This window comes from Toxorhynchites rutilus, chromosome 3 (genome assembly GCF_029784135.1).
Source record: "Toxorhynchites rutilus septentrionalis strain SRP chromosome 3, ASM2978413v1, whole genome shotgun sequence".
In the NCBI taxonomy this organism is placed as follows: Eukaryota; Metazoa; Arthropoda; class Insecta; order Diptera; family Culicidae; genus Toxorhynchites; species Toxorhynchites rutilus.
In genome coordinates this window covers 243,773,556-243,794,200 of record NC_073746.1, presented here as the reverse complement: position 1 = coordinate 243,794,200, position 20,645 = coordinate 243,773,556, and the positions used below count along the sequence as shown (strand labels likewise).

At 36.4% G+C, this 20,645-nt stretch overlaps 1 long non-coding RNA gene across 1 annotated transcript; it reads right to left on the bottom strand.

Annotated features, from left to right (window-relative positions):
- Positions 1-1,572: 1,572 nt before the first annotated feature.
- LOC129777908 (uncharacterized) lies at positions 1,573-9,195 on the bottom strand. The gene is made up of 9 exons (XR_008743321.1): positions 9,057-9,195; positions 7,821-8,565; positions 7,572-7,723; positions 6,149-6,300; positions 4,586-4,920; positions 4,334-4,485; positions 2,772-3,105; positions 2,520-2,671; positions 1,573-2,109 (listed from the first exon to the last, which is right to left on the bottom strand). It is a non-coding gene; the product is annotated as an uncharacterized LOC129777908 (long non-coding RNA).
- Positions 9,196-20,645: the final 11,450 nt, after the last annotated feature.

The following is a 20,645-nucleotide window of genomic DNA, read 5'->3' as shown; positions in this document are numbered from 1 at the left end:
CTTCGACCGCTTTTTACTTTCAAATGAAAAAAACAAAAATAGTGAATGCTCTTTTTTCGGAACGAAACTCGACATTTTTAATACGCAACCAAGTTACTTTGGTTTTATACAGAATGACACTAACATATTTTTGAAGTTTAATGTCTGCTAGCAATATCCAAAACATGAACCGGACTATTTCAACTCGTACACCTGGTAAAATACAGAAAAAATATTCTGCTAATCTTCCAGTAGACCGATTCTGAATTGCCGGGCCTTTCATTTCACTCCTGCTATCAGATTATTTTGTACACCACTTTGTCTACTTTTTTATCCTCAGAGCGTCAGTTTGTCTTAAACTATTTCACGCTCCCAACAGTTTCGTGAGGTCTTCTTCAGGTTTCGCTTGACGATGGCCCAATTTTTTACGATTGAGCTGATCTCTGGCGAGTTTGAGGGGTTCTTGCCTTTAGGCACAAGCTGCAGATTGTTAGCGGCATACATGCCAAATCCGGTCATAGCAGCGATGTTCCAGAAAATGTGTCCAGTGACACAAGCTAAATAAATGTCTGCCACCTATTGCCTGATGCATGTTTGAACCATGTCTTTCATTTCATCGTATCATGTTATTCATTATTTCCCCAGATTGACGTGTGAATGATTAGAATTTTCGATATGCGCGAGTAGAATTCAGATGCGTTGCTCTTATAGCTTGGACACCATTTTCATAACTGAAGAGCTAGTGTCAAAAGGCACCATCAGAGGCATCGTTCTGCATGTACACACCTCCTAAAAGAGAATAATTGAGGGGCTTAGAATGAAAGGGGTGTAAGTGATTTGATCGATTTCTCTACATCGACTCTCTCTATTGGTCATAACTTAGCTGCAAACTCATTCCCAGCTGTATTTGACAATGTGGAAGGTAGGTCAGAACCTCATCTATCAGATTCTATAGCAAACTCAAATTGGAACGTTTTTGGAACACTTACACCCTTTGCGTTCTGAGCCCCTCAATTGTAACAAGCGTACTTGTTGAATTAGAGCCAGTTCACGGCAAGCAGTGCAAGCATTTAATAAAAAAAACAATTATTTTGTTTCTCTTCTGCAAGACTTTTACTTATTACGATTCACTTATGATTTCTAGGCGAAACTTTAAATTTCGAAAGTATAGATTCTTTTATTTTATAAAGTACAGCGAACCTTTTGTTTCGATTTTGAGCAATATTTATTTACTTGCACAATTATGGATATTTGTTTCTCTTAAGTTTTTTAATCGACCTTTTTGGGATAGTAAATTATTAAATGCAGATTATATTCATCTACACCGTATTATAGAGTATTCATATTAGTTCATTAGAATGCGGGAGTGAGGTAAAAATGAAAACCTAAACACAGAACATGCAGGAAAAAATGAAAAATTTAGAATGCTTATAACACGATCGATTCTAAATCGATCAGAAAGTTGTTTACATCAATTGATAGAAAATATTTCTACACATCTATCACAATTTAAAAAAAATTGATTTTTCATGAGAAAAACAATAGAATAACGGCAAAATGTAAAGCCTTATCTAAACGCCCTAACTGCCATGTTTTAATTGGTCGCGATTTACGGTTTCTCCAACACAGACTTCTAAACCAAGCAGCCTGAGGAAATCGGCATTGCAAATACATGAAAGTTGGGGGAACTTCTGTTCTCAATAAAAATGTGTTCCCTAACACAGACTTCAAAACCAAGCAGCCTGAGGAAATCGGCATCGTAAACGCATGCAAGTCAGGTATTTTTGGCGTTTGTTCAAATTTTTTACATACAAAGAAAATGTGTTGAATTCAATTGAATTCGAAAATGGTTTCATTGATTACTAATCCGGCTAAGATGATAGTCCCACGTTAACCTTGCGGTTTTATCATAGATATAACCCATCCATTTTTTTATCATTATCATTTAACATTATCAAAATTATTTAAATCTTGTTACCGGATAAGGTTCGCCGGTCTGCTAGCCAGGAAGATTGTCAATGTTTTACGCTTCCAACGAGAAGCTACCGCTTCATTAAGAGTTATGTAGCACTCTCCAGAATTCAGTTTTGGAACGGCTTCGATCAACATGGAATTTTGTTTGTGCAACATCTGAAAAGAAATAAAAAAAAACAAGAATAAAACTCCATTTCCCCCATCATCCCCAACAGACTTCAAAACCAAGCAGCCGGAGGAAATCGGCATTGCAAATACATGAAAGTTGGGGGAACTTCTGTTCTCAATAAAAATGTATTCCCTAACACAGACTTCAAAACCAAGCAGCCTGAGGAAATCGGCATCGTAAACGCATGCAAGTCAGGGTTATTTTTGGCGTTTGTTCAAATTTTTTACATACAAAGAAAATGTGTTGAATTCAATTGAATTCGAAAATGGTTTCATTGATTACTAATCCGGCTAAGATGATAGTCCCACGTTAACCTTGCGGTTTTATCATAGATATAACCCATCCATTTTTTTATCATTATCATTTAACATTATCAAAATTATTTAAATCTTGTTACCGGATAAGGTTCGCCGGTCTGCTAGCCAGGAAGATTGTCAATGTTTTACGCTTCCAACGAGAAGCTACCGCTTCATTAAGAGTTATGTAGCACTCTCCAGAATTCAGTTTTGGAACGGCTTCGATCAACATGGAATTTTGTTTGTGCAACATCTGAAAAGAAATAAAAAAAAAACAAGAATAAAACTCCATTTGTTAGAAAGAGTCGGAGAGTTGGAAAATCGGAAAACATGACAAGTTAGAAAATATGTACCTATTAGAACAGCAACTACATGAAGCTCAGACGCATTGCCAGATGCTGTGCCATACTGAGCATTATACGCAGACTTACCAGTCCAAGTTTGCGAACAGCAGCTGCACAGTAGATGAAAAAAACTGTACAATGATTCAGATGACTCTATGTTGAATCTCTCTCGTAAGCCAATTTCTCCCTTCAAGAGTTGATAGATCTTCGTCAGATCTTACTGATAGGCGAATTTTGCTGTCCGAACAAATATTCGTCTTTTGAGATGTTTGGATGTCAACGCTTATGTTCTTTATAGCATTTTTCGCAATGATATATCTGTCATGATATCCATTTTTTTTGTCTGTAATAAAACTGTATAGTTACTTCTAGTATCTATAAAAAAAATCATAATAATGACATAATAACTTATTTGTGCATTGAAAAACAAACAAAAATCAAATAAAATTGATTGAAGTTTGTGGTTATTGTGCTAAAATAATAATGTATAAGTTCATTACCACGAAACTGACGTTTCGTGATACTCGTGGATAAATTGGTAGAAGCTGGTTTTGCTTCAAAAGAAGTAGCTTTCGGCATCCTGACAAAATAAACTGGAAATATTTTGTATCCATTTACTATCAATAGTTTTTTTTACATTCCATCGTACAGTTGTTGTGTTGTGGTATTATCAATGTTCTCAGGTGGTATCTTAGTTATTTTATTGTGATATCCTTGGGCAAATTGATGTTGGGGACATGTGGCTCATCTTCTAGAAATATAGATTCTTTTATTTAATAAAGTACAGCGAACCTTTTGTTTCGATTTTGAACAATATTTATTTACTTGCACAATTCTGGATATTTGTTTCTCTTAAGTTTTTTAATCGACCTTTTTGGAATAGTAATTTATTAAATGCAGATTATATTCATCTACACCGTATTATAGAGTATTCATATTAGTTCATTAGAATGCGGGAGTGAGGTAAAAATGAAAACCTAAACACAGAACATGCAGGAAAAAAAATGAAAAATTTAGAATGCTTATAACACGATCGCTTCAAAATCGATCAGAAAGTTGTTTACATCAATTGATAGAAAATATTTCTACACATTTATCACAATTAAAAAAAAATTGATTTTTCATGAGAAAAACAATAGAATAACGGCAAAATGTAAAGCCTTATCTAAACGCCCTAACTGCCATGTTTTAATTGGTCGCGATTTACGGTTTCTCCAACACAGACTTCAAAACCAAGCAGCCTAAGGAAATCGGCATTGCAAATACATGAAAGTTGGGGGAACTTCTGTTCTCAATAAAATGTGTTCCCTAACACAGACTTCAAAACCAAGCAGCCTGAGGAAATCGGCATCGTAAACGCATGCAAGTCAGGTATTTTTGGCGTTTGTTCAAATTTTTTACATACAAAGAAAATGTGTTGAATTCAATTGAATTCGAAAATGGTTTCATTGATTACTAATCCGGCTAAGATGATAGTCCCACGTTAACCTTGCGGTTTTATCATAGATATAACCCATCCATTTTTTTATCATTATCATTTAACATTATCAAAATTTTTTAAATCTTGTTACCGGATAAGGTTCGCCGGTCTGCTAGCCAGGAAGATTGTCAATGTTTTACGCTTCCAACGAGAAGCTACCGCTTCATTAAGAGTTATGTAGCACTCTCCAGAATTCAGTTTTGGAACGGCTTCGATCAACATGGAATTTTGTTTGTGCAACATCTGAAAAGAAATAAAAAAAAAACAAGAATAAAACTCCATTTGTCAGAAAGAGTCGGAGAGTTGGAAAATCGGAAAACATGACAAGTTAGAAAATATGTACCTATTAGAACAGCAACTACATGAAGCTCAGACGCATTGCCAGATGCTGTGCCATACTGAGCATTATACGCAGACTTACCAGTCCAAGTTTGCGAACAGCAGCTGCACAGTAGATGAAAAAAACTGTACAATGATTCAGATGACTCTATGTTGAATCTCTCTCGTAAGCCAATTTCTCCCTTCAAGAGTTGATAGATCTTCGTCAGATCTTACTGATAGGCGAATTTTGCTGTCCGAACAAATATTCGTCTTTTGAGATGTTTGGATGTCAACGCTTATGTTCTTTATAGCATTTTTCGCGATGATATATCTGTCATGATATCCAATTTTTTTTGTCTGTAATAAAACTGTATAGTTACTTCTAGTATCTATAAAAAAAATCATAATAATGACATAATAACTTATTTGTGCATTGAAAAACAAACAAAAATCAAATAAAATTGATTGAAGTTTGTGGTTATTGTGCTAAAATAGTAATGTATAAGTTCATTACCACGAAACTGACGTTTCGTGATACTCGTGGATAAATTGGTAGAAGCTGGTTTTGCTTCAAAAGAAGTAGCTTTCGGCATCCTGACAAAATAAACTGGAAATATTTTGTATCCATTTACTATCAATAGTTTTTTTTACATTCCATCGTACAGTTGTTGTGTTGTGGTATTATCAATGTTCTCAGGTGGTATCTTAGTTATTTTATTGTGATATCCTTGGGCAAATTGATGTTGGGGACATGTGGCTCATCTTCTAGAAATATAGATTCTTTTATTTAATAAAGTACAGCGAACCTTTTGTTTCGATTTTGAACAATATTTATTTACTTGCACAATTCTGGATATTTGTTTCTCTTAAGTTTTTTAATCGACCTTTTTGGAATAGTAATTTATTAAATGCAGATTATATTCATCTACACCGTATTATAGAGTATTCATATTAGTTCATTAGAATGCGGGAGTGAGGTAAAAATGAAAACCTAAACACAGAACATGCAGGAAAAAAAATGAAAAATTTAGAATGCTTATAACACGATCGCTTCAAAATCGATCAGAAAGTTGTTTACATCAATTGATAGAAAATATTTCTACACATTTATCACAATTAAAAAAAAATTGATTTTTCATGAGAAAAACAATAGAATAACGGCAAAATGTAAAGCCTTATCTAAACGCCCTAACTGCCATGTTTTAATTGGTCGCGATTTACGGTTTCTCCAACACAGACTTCAAAACCAAGCAGCCTAAGGAAATCGGCATTGCAAATACATGAAAGTTGGGGGAACTTCTGTTCTCAATAAAATGTGTTCCCTAACACAGACTTCAAAACCAAGCAGCCTGAGGAAATCGGCATCGTAAACGCATGCAAGTCAGGTATTTTTGGCGTTTGTTCAAATTTTTTACATACAAAGAAAATGTGTTGAATTCAATTGAATTCGAAAATGGTTTCATTGATTACTAATCCGGCTAAGATGATAGTCCCACGTTAACCTTGCGGTTTTATCATAGATATAACCCATCCATTTTTTTATCATTATCATTTAACATTATCAAAATTTTTTAAATCTTGTTACCGGATAAGGTTCGCCGGTCTGCTAGCCAGGAAGATTGTCAATGTTTTACGCTTCCAACGAGAAGCTACCGCTTCATTAAGAGTTATGTAGCACTCTCCAGAATTCAGTTTTGGAACGGCTTCGATCAACATGGAATTTTGTTTGTGCAACATCTGAAAAGAAATAAAAAAAAAACAAGAATAAAACTCCATTTGTCAGAAAGAGTCGGAGAGTTGGAAAATCGGAAAACATGACAAGTTAGAAAATATGTACCTATTAGAACAGCAACTACATGAAGCTCAGACGCATTGCCAGATGCTGTGCCATACTGAGCATTATACGCAGACTTACCAGTCCAAGTTTGCGAACAGCAGCTGCACAGTAGATGAAAAAAACTGTACAATGATTCAGATGACTCTATGTTGAATCTCTCTCGTAAGCCAATTTCTCCCTTCAAGAGTTGATAGATCTTCGTCAGATCTTACTGATAGGCGAATTTTGCTGTCCGAACAAATATTCGTCTTTTGAGATGTTTGGATGTCAACGCTTATGTTCTTTATAGCATTTTTCGCAATGATATATCTGTCATGATATCCAATTTTTTTGGACATATGGCTCATCTTCTAGAAATATAGATTCTTTTATTTTATAAAGTACAGCGAACCTTTTGTTTCGATTTTGAACAATATTTATTTACTTGCACAATTCTGGATATTTGTTTCTCTTAAGTTTTTTAATCGACCTTATTGGAATAGTAAATTATTAAATGCAGATTATATTCATCTACACAGTATTATAGAGTATTCATATTAGTTCATTAGAATGCGGGAGTGAGGTAAAAATGAAAACCTAAACACAGAACATGCAGGAAAAAAATGAAAAATTTAGCATGCTTAGACCACGATCGTTTCAAAATCGATCAGAAAGTTGTTTGCATCAATTGATAGAAAATATTTCTACGCATCTATCACAATTTAAAAAAAAAGATTTTTCATGAGAAAAACAATAGAATAACGGCAAAATGTAAAGCCTTATCTAAACGCCCTAACTGCCATGTTTTAATTGGTCGCGATTTACGGTTTCTCCAACACAGACTTCAAAACCAAGCAGCCTGAGGAAATCGGCATTGCAAATACATGAAAGTTGGGGGAACTTCTGTTCTCAATAAAATGTGTTCCCTAACACAGACTTCAAAACCAAGCAGCCTGAGGAAATCGGCATCATAAACGCATGCAAGTCAGGGGTATTTTTGGCGTTTGTTCAAATTTTTTACATACAAAGAAAATGTGTTGAATTCAATTGAATTCGAAAATGGATTCATTGATTACTAATCCGGCTAAGATGATAGTCCCACGTTAACCTTGCGGTTTTATCATAGATATAACCCATCCATTTTTTTTATCATTATCATTTAACATTATCAAAATTATTTAAATCTTGTTACCGGATAAGGTTCGCCGGTCTGCTAGCCAGGAAGATTGTCAATGTTTTACGCTTCCAACGAGAAGCTACTGCTTCATTAAGAGTTATGTAGCACTCTCCAGAATTCAGTTTTGGAACGGCTTCGATCAACATGGAATTTTGTTTGTGCAACATCTGAAAAGAAATAAAAAAACAAGAATAAAACTCCATTTGTTAGAAAGAGTCGGAGAGTTGGAAAATCGGAAAACATGACAAGTTAGAAAATATGTACCTATTAGAACAGCAACTACATGAAGCTCAGACGCATTGCCAGATGCTGTGCCATACTGAGCATTATACGCAGACTTACCAGTCCACGTTTGCGAACAGCAGCTGCACAGTAGATGAAAAAAACCGTACAATGATTCAGATGACTCTATGTTGAATCTCTCTCGTAAGCCAATTTCTCCCTTCAAGAGTTGATAGATCTTCGTCAGATCTTACTGATAGGCGAATTTTGCTGTCCGAACAAATATTCGTCTTCTGAGATGCTTGGATGTCAACGCTTATGTTCTTTATAGCATTTTTCGCAATGATATATCTGTTCATGATATCCAATTTTTTTTGTCTGTAATAAAACTGTATAGTTACTTCTAGTATCTATAACAAAAATCATAATGATGACATAATTACTTATTTGTGCATTGAAAAACAAACAAAAATCAAATAAAATTGATTGAAGTTTGTGGTTATTGTGCTAAAATAGTAATGTATAAGTTCATTACCACGAAACTGACGTTTCGTGATACTCGTGGATAAATTGGTAGAAGCTGGTTTTGCTTCAAAAGAAGTAGCTTTCGGCATCCTGACAAAATAAACTGGAACTATTTTGTATCCATTTACTATCAATAGTTTTTTTTTACATTCCATCGTACAGTTGTTGTGTTGTGGTATTATCATAGTTCTCAGGTGGTATCTTAGTTATTTTATTGTGATATCCTTGGGCAAATTGATGTTGGGGACATGTGGCTCATCTTCTAGAAATAAAATATTTCTATATACATCTGCGAACCTCTTCGAATATTTTAAACTATGTATGATGGTGATTACACAAAATTACACTTTTCATCATTAATTCAATTTTTGTATCAATTTCATGTAAAATCGTGCGTAGAATTAATTTTCGATATTGCTGTTCTTGAAATTTGACAGTAACTTCCAAAGAACTTTGTAAAACATAATATTTAAATGAAAAAATCGATTTTCGAGTAATGATTTTTTGAAGAAGGGTCATTGCTCGTTGATTCCCCCATATTCACCAGTTATAAAAAAAAGTTTATTTTTCCAATAGAAGTAGAAGCTCTGAGTTGTTCCCTTTTATTGAAATTTTAAGCAAGTGTTCCCCTTTTGTATATAGTAGCTGTAAGATGTTAAAAATAGGTTAAATATGAACATGAGGAATCGAGGAGGAAAGGCGAAAATGCAGTATCACTCGAATCGAATGTAAACAACGTAAACCTGAACTCACCTGTCTTGATGATCTCTCAAGACTTGTTTTGCTGAAAATTCTCAGAAATAAAATGAAATAATTAATGATAAAATATAAAATTAGAAATTAATAGAAAGCAAAACAATTTCCGTACTCACCAGTTGTATGATCAGTTGTTTTGTATGGGATGACACTTCATCGTTGAAGAAAAAGCAACCACCAGTGATGCCGATTCGTTTCGCTAATCATTCCGTATTTTCGACCAACGAACTATAGGCAAGGGAAGGCAAGACGGGGTATTGTCCGTATTAGTTCGATCCATCGGTTTATCTATTTCAATTTGAATTTATTAACCCTTTGCGGTCGTATTAAATTTTTATATGGGTGTCGTACTGGTCGGAATAATTTTACCTTGAATCATAATATATCACTGCATGTATAATGTAAGATTATGAAAGCTAAATAAGATCTGTTTATTTCTTGTGAATTTTAATTATGCATTTACTGAACAATGTGTTTTATATAACAAATATATTTAATAACTAGCTGACCCGGCAAACTTCGTCCCGCCCAAAATTTATTTCTCGTTATCACATCCACGTTTTCTTACTAAGCGCACGTTCATGGGTCCAATCGCAGAGCTGTTCATTGATTGATATTCTAATCTACACTTTAAAATTATTTTTAACTATGAAATTTCATTACATCTACCATTCTCTACATTCTAATATCAGATCATTTTCAGACACAATTCTCGTGCAAGATTTTTCATTCACTTGGAAATAACATGTTCCTCCGCTACATGGGATAAATGTTTGATACAGAAAATATGATAGAATGAAGACATCCCTAAATCGGACAATTCCTTTCTCGAGTTTTTCCCTTATCACCACATTCGACGATCCATATCTATTTATATACGATATATAAATGCGTTTTATCACATTAAAATCCATTTCCAACGCTTGTCAATATTTAATTGAAGAACACATGAGAATTGAAATTTTCAGTTGTCACGTTTGGTCGGAATATGTTTGGTTGAAATATGTACATTATTTTTATGGGACCTCTCTCATTTCCAGAGGAGGAAGGGGTGTCATACCATCATAGAAACATTTCTCGTACCCAAAAACCCTCACATCTCAAATTTGGCTCAATTTGCTTGATTAGTTCTCGAGTTATGCAGAAGTTTGTGTTTCATTTGGATGGCAGCCCCCATGCCCTTAGAGAGGGGTGTGTCGAACCACCATGGAAACGTTTTGTGCCCCTTAAAATTCCATTCCATTCCATTTAATTGCCATTTCCATTTAATTGATTAGTTCTCGAGTTATGCAGAAATTTGTGTTTCATTTGTGTGTATGGCAGCCCCCCTTTAGAGAGAGGGAGAAGTGTCAAACTACCATAGAAACGTTTATCGATCCCTAAAACCTCTATATGCCAAAAATTTGGTTCCATTTGCTTGATTAGTTCTCAAGTTATGCAGAAATTTGTGTTTTATTTGTATGGCAGTACTCACTCCCCTCCCCCCCTTATGAAGATGAGGGGTGGGTACTGCCATACAAATAAAACTCCACATGTCAAATTTGGTTCCGTTTGCTTGATTAGTTCTTGAATTATGCAGAAATGTATGCTTCATCTTTATGGCAGTGCATATGAATGCCAAAATGACTCTCATTCAGATTGATTCAAATGCTATATGAATAAAATTGATGAAAATGGAAAACATATTATAATAATAATGAAGGTCCCGCCTCATTCTCCTACATAGGCTTGAGTTGGTTGATTATCTAATTGATAATTTATTTGAAAAACATAACCAGTGTGACAAAAAAAACAACTGGTTTAAGGTGAAGGTGGAAGCTAGCCATTGTAGTAGTATAGGTAAACCCTCGTGTAAAAATGGGGTAATAGTGTTTGTGAGAGAAGAGCAAAGCACACGTAAATAGATCAATTCACTTATCAGACTGTGTGGCGCTTCATTGACACGAGTCTTTGAATACATTTGAAAAAAAAAACAAATAACAATTCAATACTAAAGTAAAATGTATGAACGATATGTTCCGATGAACAATTGCAAATATAAATATATATAGAAGGTGCATTTGCATATGATTCTGATTATACGCGAGCGTAACATGAGCAAATTTATAACACATGCGAATTGGGGCACTTTTGGTATTAACAAGTTCTTCCGCATAGTAACTCGATGTTGATAATTCCTTAATATTTTCCTTCGTTGATCGTATTGTTTTCACATATTCACGTTGGAAAGCCTTAACCCTTCTCTTCGTTGGCCGAGGCATTTAGATTGAATTTAATACTTTTCCGTTTACTGTTTTTGAAAGCATAGGCAGCCGTGGCAGTGTTCCGAGCTCTGCAATACAATTTTCTTACCCAAAGTTAAAGTTGCTAAAACTTACATTATAGACCCATTAAATGTAAAAATAATAATTGTATTGATATCAACACAATTTTATTCTATTGATTTTCATGACATGGAACGCTATGACTCCGGAATATCATTTTATTGAGTGGTTTTTATAGCTGTTTCGATGATGTTGTTTGGCATCAGTGTCGAAAAAATAACGATGCTTCCACCAATACAAACAAAACCATTGCAGAAGATTGAAAAACGAAAATTTAACTTTCAGAGCACTTGCTCGAGTTTTCCGACGTTCTTCACTATACGGTGCGACAGCAGATGAAAATTTAATATCTTGTGAGTAATCGATTAGAGTTTGGTTGATATTACTTGATGGGAAGTGTGCGAAAACGATCATTTTCTTCACACTGTTTCGCAAAATTATTGATTTTCGGGCGAGGGGTGAGGGAGGGAGATGAAAGAAATGAGCACCATTGTGGCAGCCATTTGTGGCTAGCTTCCACCTTCACCTTAATTTACAGATATGAAATCTCCTCTTTGTGATATCGGACTTTCACTCAGCCTCATATATTCAACAGTTTCTCTGAAATGCTTGTAAGAAATAAGTGCGATACACATACAACGTCACCATCACCGTCAATGTCTATGACAGATGTACCAACCTACAAAAAAATTAAAAATAAGAACGGATGACTGAGAGTGCCACACGGTGGGGATTCCGGGAACTTTTTGATTAAGGGGGTATTCTAGTCTAGAAATCTGAAAAAATCGAAATTTTTTTTACCATATTTCTGTAGTTTAGGCATTCAAGAATATACTCTAGAAAGGACTTATCGAAAATCCTATTATTTACCTAGTTAGAGCCATCTTAGTGATGTGGTATCTAACCTGTTACGGCCATCACAATGAACTTCAAACGCGTTTCTCTCGGAACTAGTTTTTTTCTAACTGGCGTACACAATATCTCAAGTTCTACTGAACCGATTTATGTCAAATTTATATGAAAATAATCTGCATACATCTCTCTATCGCATGAACCAATAAAAAATTATAACTTTTTAATTTTACTATTTTTAAAAAATCGGTAAACGCAAAAAAAACGTTTTAAACAGCATTTTTGTTTTCAAACGGCCGCCATTTTGTTAAAACCCATGTTTTTGACTTGTCCGAGGTTCATGCCATAGCGACATCTTTACTGATTCAGAATCTGTTCGATTTTTTTGTTTCAGATAACCAGAAGGACTGGAATCGTGTACGCCATGGCACAACTTTTTTTTGAACACCCTCACTTCACCAGCATGTAACTATTATAATGATATAATGGATAGTAAAAATATTCTTTGTTTTATTTTTACGGAGTTCGAAAAAACGTCCGAAATTCGTGTCTCTACACTAGAATACCCCCTTAAGCTAGTATCTGTCATAATGAGTATAACGCAAGAGTCGAACGCGTGAACTTTGTCCAGTATATTGAACGAAAACAACACGAATGAATTTCGAATAGCCTGCATTCAGACATCTTCCTTACTGTCAATAATTTCAGGTGATTCACGAAAATCACGAAAATCAAGTTGATCTTCATCGCTTGCAGTGAATTTTTATTGAAAACGTGCTTTATTCCTATATTTAGAGGAAAAAAAGCAGGGGAAGACGGCCACCCGGGGTAAGATGGCCACTCTCTATATTATTGAAACAATCAACTATTGAAAAGTTATAATACATAATTTTTGTGTATTGTATAACCCTCAATTATGTATACCCATTTTGGCGTGTGTGTAGGTGAAATGTTATAATAAAACAACGAAAATAAACTTTCCTGATGGCGACGAGCACCGATTTGCTATTTTGCACACTAGAAAGTTAGTGTTTTAGTGGTGAATATGTACATGTCTCCTGAAACCAATGTTATAATAGTGAACACACATGTCTGTTAAGTGTGCTAATATAGAAAAGGGTATGTTTTTTCAAGCATTTCATAGAATGATTGAGGTTCTTTTACTAGACTCATACCTGGGTTAAAACGGCCACTATTGTAAGAGATGTGAGTGTTGTACTTTGAACGACGTTGAGTGTTGAGCGTCGAGTATTGAGCGATGAGTGTTCCGTTTCCGTTTGCGCTTCCGCTTACGTTTCCGATTTAATTTTTTTATGTTTCCGTTTCCGTTTTCTCTTTCTATGCTCTTTTACTACCGCCGTTTTGCTCTAACACGATCGTTGTTTCTTATACTTTCTTTGTCTAATTCCACTTCACTAACTCCCTTTCTGGTCTTTTTAGGGCCGTTTCAATGAACTAGAAGCCACAATCTTATTTTCCAAAATGGCATCGGAATACGATATTCGACATCTGCTCTTAAAACCCGTTCACCCAATACCCATATCGTAGGGGTTTTCCCATCCTTGTTGGTCATGCAGATTCAGTGTTCAATACTTACCTGGAAAAATAAATTGAATTTGTGAATATTATAAATACTCAACAACACGATACGATCACCAAACACCTAGAATATAAGACACACCTGAAATGAATTTCTTACCAGTTTTTACACGCAGCACACATTGTACGAATTCAACAACTGGCAACAAAACACGCATTGTTTATTATACAGAAAAAACACAATTGTGAATATATTTATTTTTATCCCATTTATTTATTAGGCTCATTAGCATTTAGCTGTAATAGAGCCGGGTTTAATCGTGTACATGTACATATCTTTATCTTTCTATGAATTGTGAATTACACAGTAGTTAGTAGTAGCCATTTAAGTTTTAGGGGTATCAAAAGGTAGCCGTTAAGTTTTCTGTTCCATTACATTATGGTAAATTACACAGTAGTAGCCATTTAGGCGTAAGGGTATTCTTTCTGTTCATCCATTGTTCAACAGACCGGACAGCGGAGACAGTTGATATTGATCATTGTTGAGTTATTTATAGAACAGCAGCCCGATGTTTCTTGCAAGGCAGAGCAGTTGTATGGATGTATCGATCTTTGTTCCACCGTGGATCGATTTCCATCGCTGATGATGGTTGCGTGGACGTAGTTATTCTATAACAACACAAAGATGGTCAATTGAGGGCCCTGAGTTTGAACTCACGATCGATCGCTTGGTAAGCGAACGCGTAACACAAGAGAAAACAGTGGAAAAAATAGAATTGAACGAAGTTGTATTACCAAAGCGAACGGGAAGTAGTGTGGAATTCAAAGTCGCGAAAGAAAGATTTCAGAAATTATCTGGAAGTGTTTTATGTTTGCCGAAAAAGGGTAAAAATTCTGAGAAAAGAAGGTTAAATAAGGTTGAAAAAATAATTCGATAAAGTGTACTGCGGCATTCTGTGCTTATACAGCAAGTATCACCTCCTATACTCGCGCATATGGTGTGACAGACCGAGAATCAATGAGATGGCTGAATTAAATGACTGTGGAATTGTTGTTGAAAGAAATTGAAGAAAATATATTTCCTGGAGTTTTTACATTGCAGTATTCATATCATGAAACGTACGCATTATCAGCGTAACTCGATATGGTTGCTCTCATATTAATACCGAACTAGAAATCTCGATTAATGTCCTTAATCTCGCGCCCCTCGGGGCAATCCAAGGATGATGGCCCATGCGTATATTTTCAACAATTAGGCCTTCAATTACGGGTTTATCCAAGTCACCGCAACTGCCGAACCGAAGCATGTGACATGTGTCATTCGCTTATCTCCCACCTCGGATCAACATGTGCCACAATAATCACGCACTCGCATTTCGGGATTTCACAGAACCGTCCCGCACCCGCAAAACCCGGAAATTCAATTCACTGATGATTTAATCTCGTTTTGGAGTCAAATTACCGCACATCAGGATTGGTTTCTCGGTCGCGCAAAAAAATGGGCCACAATGACGAGCGACAGACTCTGAAAACGGGTGCAACTCTCCGTGCGTCATCTGTGTTACCTTTTGATACCCCTAAACGAACGCAACCCCATCGGATAAAGCAGCAACCGCAGCCTCCTTTGATCTCTCGGCGAGCACACGCTGCATTGCGCGTAACGATTCGTGAGTGGTTGTGGACTGTTTCGGGTGATGGAAGGATTTCAAAGAACACGACAAACATTAACCCGGAAACATGGGGTTAATATTAAAAGTTTGGTACACAAAGAAACAAATAGGCGTAACCTCGAGGAGAAAAGAATTGACTTTCTTTCAATGGTTTGTCGTGTGCCAAATTGGGAGATGTTTGTGTTTATTAGTTTCCTCAAAATGTGTGTTGTATGCTTAATTACACTTTTTGAGTCGAAATTTGAACAAAAAAAAACAAACCTTGCGCTCCCCTGCGTTATTTTTTGATTAATTGCTATTCTTGGTTGATTTTGGTTCCACTCCAACAGTGTCACAGCAGATAATGAATTAATTTACCTATCGCCAATTTTTGTCAGTGCAGAAGACATTTCCTGTTTTTTTTTGCGCGCGGCGAAATAAAAATCGTTTGTTTTCTCCTCCCGAGACCTTCCCGTTTAAACTTCTTGCCTTTCTCACTTGCCTTCAAGAAGTGAAGAATCACTTTTCCCGTGCGGGTGCAGATTAGTGATTAATATGCTAATTTGGGCGGAAATTAATGGAAACTCTCCCGTCGCTCACCGGGCGTTCAACTGAATAAGGAAATTTACTAAGACAAGTGTGTTATTATTTTTTAATTTCATTTGAATTTTTTATCTGCTCGACCGCAGTCATAAAACATAATTTTGTTCTCCCGACGCCAACACAGCGATATGCGGGTGGCATTTGGTCCACGTGGCATTCCCGGGTGCGCTGATGGTGTCTAGCCAAGAACTGTGCCTAACCGAAGTGCGTGTAATTAGTTCGTTCGAGTCACCGCTTCATCTCTTTCCCCTCACTCGATTAAGACAGTGTTTTTTCTTCTTTTCTGGCGAGTTGTTTCTTCCTCCTCCGCGTTTATGAATTATGTTTCAATTATGATATTTTAATTTAGCGCTACGTATTTTTCTTTCTTTCTCTGCGTTTCGGAGACGTTAGACCTGAGGTTGGAATTGTTTATTTTAAGTGTATTTAAATTTTTCTATGTTAGAATAGGAGAAAATTCTCAATGTTTCAAAACTTATGTTTCAACATTCAGCGATAGAATAGGGATCTGGAGGGTCAATTTCAGTTCATAATGTGCGCAAAGCCTTCTATCTAACAGCTAATTGGTGTTAAAATTCTATATGCTAATTGATGTGACTTTTCACCAAATAAGTTTGTATTGTATCACTGATTAGTAGCTGGGAAATAAAAGGAGATACATATATCATCATTGTAGCCTGCGAAAAAATTCAGTAAATCAATTGTTAGAAACTGTATTTTTCATTTGAAATAAAATATTTTATTTATTATGCCTCCGGGCCACTTTTGATCGTTAATACTTATTGAATAGAAACATATTATCTATCTATCTATCTATCTATCTATCTATCTATATATATATATATATATATATATATATATATATATATATATATATATATATATATATATATATATATATATATATATATATATATATATATATATATATATATATATATAAAAATGAAGTGATGTCTGTCTGTCTGTCTGATTCTTATAGACTCGGAAACTACTGAACCGATCGACATGAAAGTTGGTATGTAGGGGTTTTTGGGGCCGGGGAAGGTTTTCGTGATATTTTGAGACCCCTCCCCCTCTCTAAGGGGGGGCTGCCATACAAATGAAACACAAATTTCTGCATTACTCGGAAATTAACCAAGCAAACGAAACCAAAGTTGGCATGTCAAAGTTTTAGGATGCAATAAATGTTTCTATGGTGATAAGATACTCCTTCCCCCTCTCTTAGAGGGGGCTGCCATACAAATGAAACACAATTTTTTGCATTACTCGGAAATTAATCAATCAAACGAAACCAAAGTTGGCATGTGAAAGTTTTAGGGTGCAATAAATGTTTCTATGATGGTTAGACAGTCCTTCCCCCACTCAAAGGGGGGGCTGCCATACAAATGAAACACAAATTTCTGCATTACTCGAGATTAATCAAGCAAATGAAACCAAATTTGGCATGTGGAGGTTTTAGGATGCAATAAATGTTTCTATGGTGTTAAGATACTCCTTCCCCCTCTCTTAGAGGGGGCTGCCGTACAAATGAAACACAAATTTTTGCATTACCTAATTCTCGGGTCAAGCAAATTAAACCAAATTAGGCATATGGAAACATTAGGGTGCAATGAATGTTTCTATGGTGGTTAGATACCCCTCCCCCCTCTTAGGGGTGGCTGCCATACAAATAAAACACAAATTTCTGCATTACTCGAGAATTAATCAAGTAAATGGGCGGGACGAAGTTTGCCGGGTTAGCTAGTTCTATATAAATTGTAAATATCAGTCAATTGATCATGATTAGTCAGCCAAAAACAAGGAAAATTCGTTTTCCATCACTGATTGGTGCGTGTGGGTACGTCAACCATGCATACTTGTGCAGTGTAGTAAGCCACACACATCGCTCGAAAGTCAACTAAAATAAGGCATGAGATTCAATAACGGTCGAGGTACTGGTGTCCATCGTCAACGATCTCCCTATGAGGTTGAATGGCATGTGCAGCCTCCAATCGGGGACACTTCGAGCACTATTGTTCACATTACATATAAAGTTAGTGCTGTTATGTTTTCCACAGATAATATTGTCATTCAATACAAGAAATATGTGAGTAACCATCGGCGGTAACCACAAGTGGTTCTACAAGCTCTGCCTCCATTTCAAATCAATTGACATTCAGTCTGAACTGGAACAAATGATCGTCTTTCCAATGACTCGACGAGTGTAGAAGAAGCTATTGGGATAAGCTATTTCTATTTAATTTATTCAAGGATTCCACCACTAATAATCCTTGAAGAGAATCCGAGATCTGTTTCGTGTTCCAAATTTTTTCCAACACTATTTGTTTTTATTCGGCAAGCACTGAAATTACCGACGGAGACGTTTTGACTATGATGGAAAATGTAAATAATAATACTACTGTACAGATTTGGAGTATATATTTTTACAGCAGTTTTGCTCGTAACAGCTCAAAACTGTAAAAAGTTTTATTTAATGTCAAACGTCTTCGACCTAATGGTTGTACAGACTGCTTATAGGGACTTAATTCTATTCTTATAGATTAACCTACTAATATTAAAATCGAACAGTTCAGATACCTCGTTAAAGACGCGGCAGCAAGCGTCTAATGGATTATTTTGCCCATATATGGTACGGTGATTAGGCATCGCCAGGACTCGATGGTGGCGTAGCTGTCGGGATGGTGCGTGTAGGCTAACGTTTCGAAGTAGATAGCTGCAGTCAATTTTGTCTGTCAATACATCGAAAATAAAAATTCTCTGTAGCATCAATCGTCGGCTTTCCAGGGTTTGCATTCCAATAAGTGCACAGCGCTGTTCATAGGGTGGTAGGTTGGTTGGATCATTCCAGGGCAGGCCACGTAGAGCATACCTTACGAAGCGTTTCTGAACACGTTCGATGCGCTGGATATGTACAGCGTGATATGGGGCCCATACTTGTACTGCGTATTCCAAGACGCTGCGAACAAAAGCACAGTACAACGACTTCAGAGCGTAGACGTCATCGAAATGAGCTGTGTTGCGTCTCAAAAATCCAACCATCGCATTTGCTCTTGAAATTGTGACCGAGACGTGCTCATGGAAATGCAGCTTGCTGTCAAGAAGAACTCCCAGATCTTTGATTCTATTGACTCTCTGCAGTGGCGAGAGATTCAACATGTATCCGTGTACAATAGGGGAGCGAGAGCGCGTAAATGTGATGGCCTTGCATTTTTCAGCGTTTACATGCATTCCATTTTCCTGGCACCAAACCGTTAATCGCTCAATGTCAGCTTGCAGTATGCAGCAGTCTAAATTTGAATGTATTACTCGGTAAATTTTCAAATCATCCGCATATAAAATTTTCTCCGAACATAACCTTTCGCACAGATCGTTAACGAATAATACAAAATTTGACAAAAATCAGAGGACCAAGAATGCTTCCTTGTGGCACACCAGATGGAATCGTAAATTCGTTGGATCTAGTACCGTGGACCTTGACAAAAGCTTTGCGGGATGATAAGTATGAGGTTAGCAGGTTTATGATCCAGGATGGTAAACCAAGTCGATCCATTTTCAGAATAGCAAGGTCGTGGGGTACTTTGTCAAAAGCTTTGGAGAAATCGACGTAAACAGCATCAACTTGTTGCCGCTTCTCGATTTTGTTGATTAGCATGTGAGTGTATGCCATAAGCTTCGTGGTGGTTGCGCGTTTTTTAACGAAGCCGTGTTGGAACTCTGAAATCACAGGCTGTACAATCGGACATAGTGCACCATGAACTAGACTCTCGAGCACTTTTGCTAGGCAGTTTAAAACCGATATCGGGCGATAGTTTTCGACATCGTGAAAGCTGCCTTTCTTGTGGATTGGAGTTATCGATGCAAGCTTCCAAGTCTCGGGAAAAATACCCTCGCGCAGAGATTGGTTGTAAACCATAGAAACTGATCTGGCGAGCATCGCTGCACAGTTCTTGATGAAGACCGGGGGAATAAGATCCGGACCGGGTCCTTTTGTTGCATCTACTGAACTGAGTGCTTTATGCACCACATCTTCATCAAACACAAGTACTGGGAAACGGAGATTGTAAGATGGCAGACTGTCAATATACTGGCGGGTTGGTTGAGATGAATTGCTTTCATACATGTTTTGGAAAAATTCGGCAAAGAGATTGGCAGAAGAAAGTGGTGAGTCGGAGTTGCTGGAATGATAAACGATTTTGTCCGGTATCCGCGTCAAGTTCTTCCGGTTCCGTACGAAACTCCAGAAAGAAGTTGGATTTTGTTTGAATGTGCTTTGAAGAGCATTTATGTACTTGCGGAAGCTTTCAAGCTGCAAGTTCTTGTATTTTTCTTCGGCCTCGTGTAGTTCTCTTCTGCGTATTGGAGTTTTGTCGTGAAGAAATCGTTTTCTCGCTTTTCGCAGCCTATTGCGGAGATTTCGAAGCTGTGGAGTCCACCAGGGTTGATTAAAATTCCTAGAACGCTGGGCCTTCAACGGAACTGTTTCTCTAATAATTTCGTTCAATTGTTCATAGAATGTAGATACGGCATTGTCAACTGATGTATGGTCAAGTATGCGGTCCCAATCCAGAGAAGCAATTTTGTTATTTAAAGTATGATAGTCACAGCGAGAAAAATCA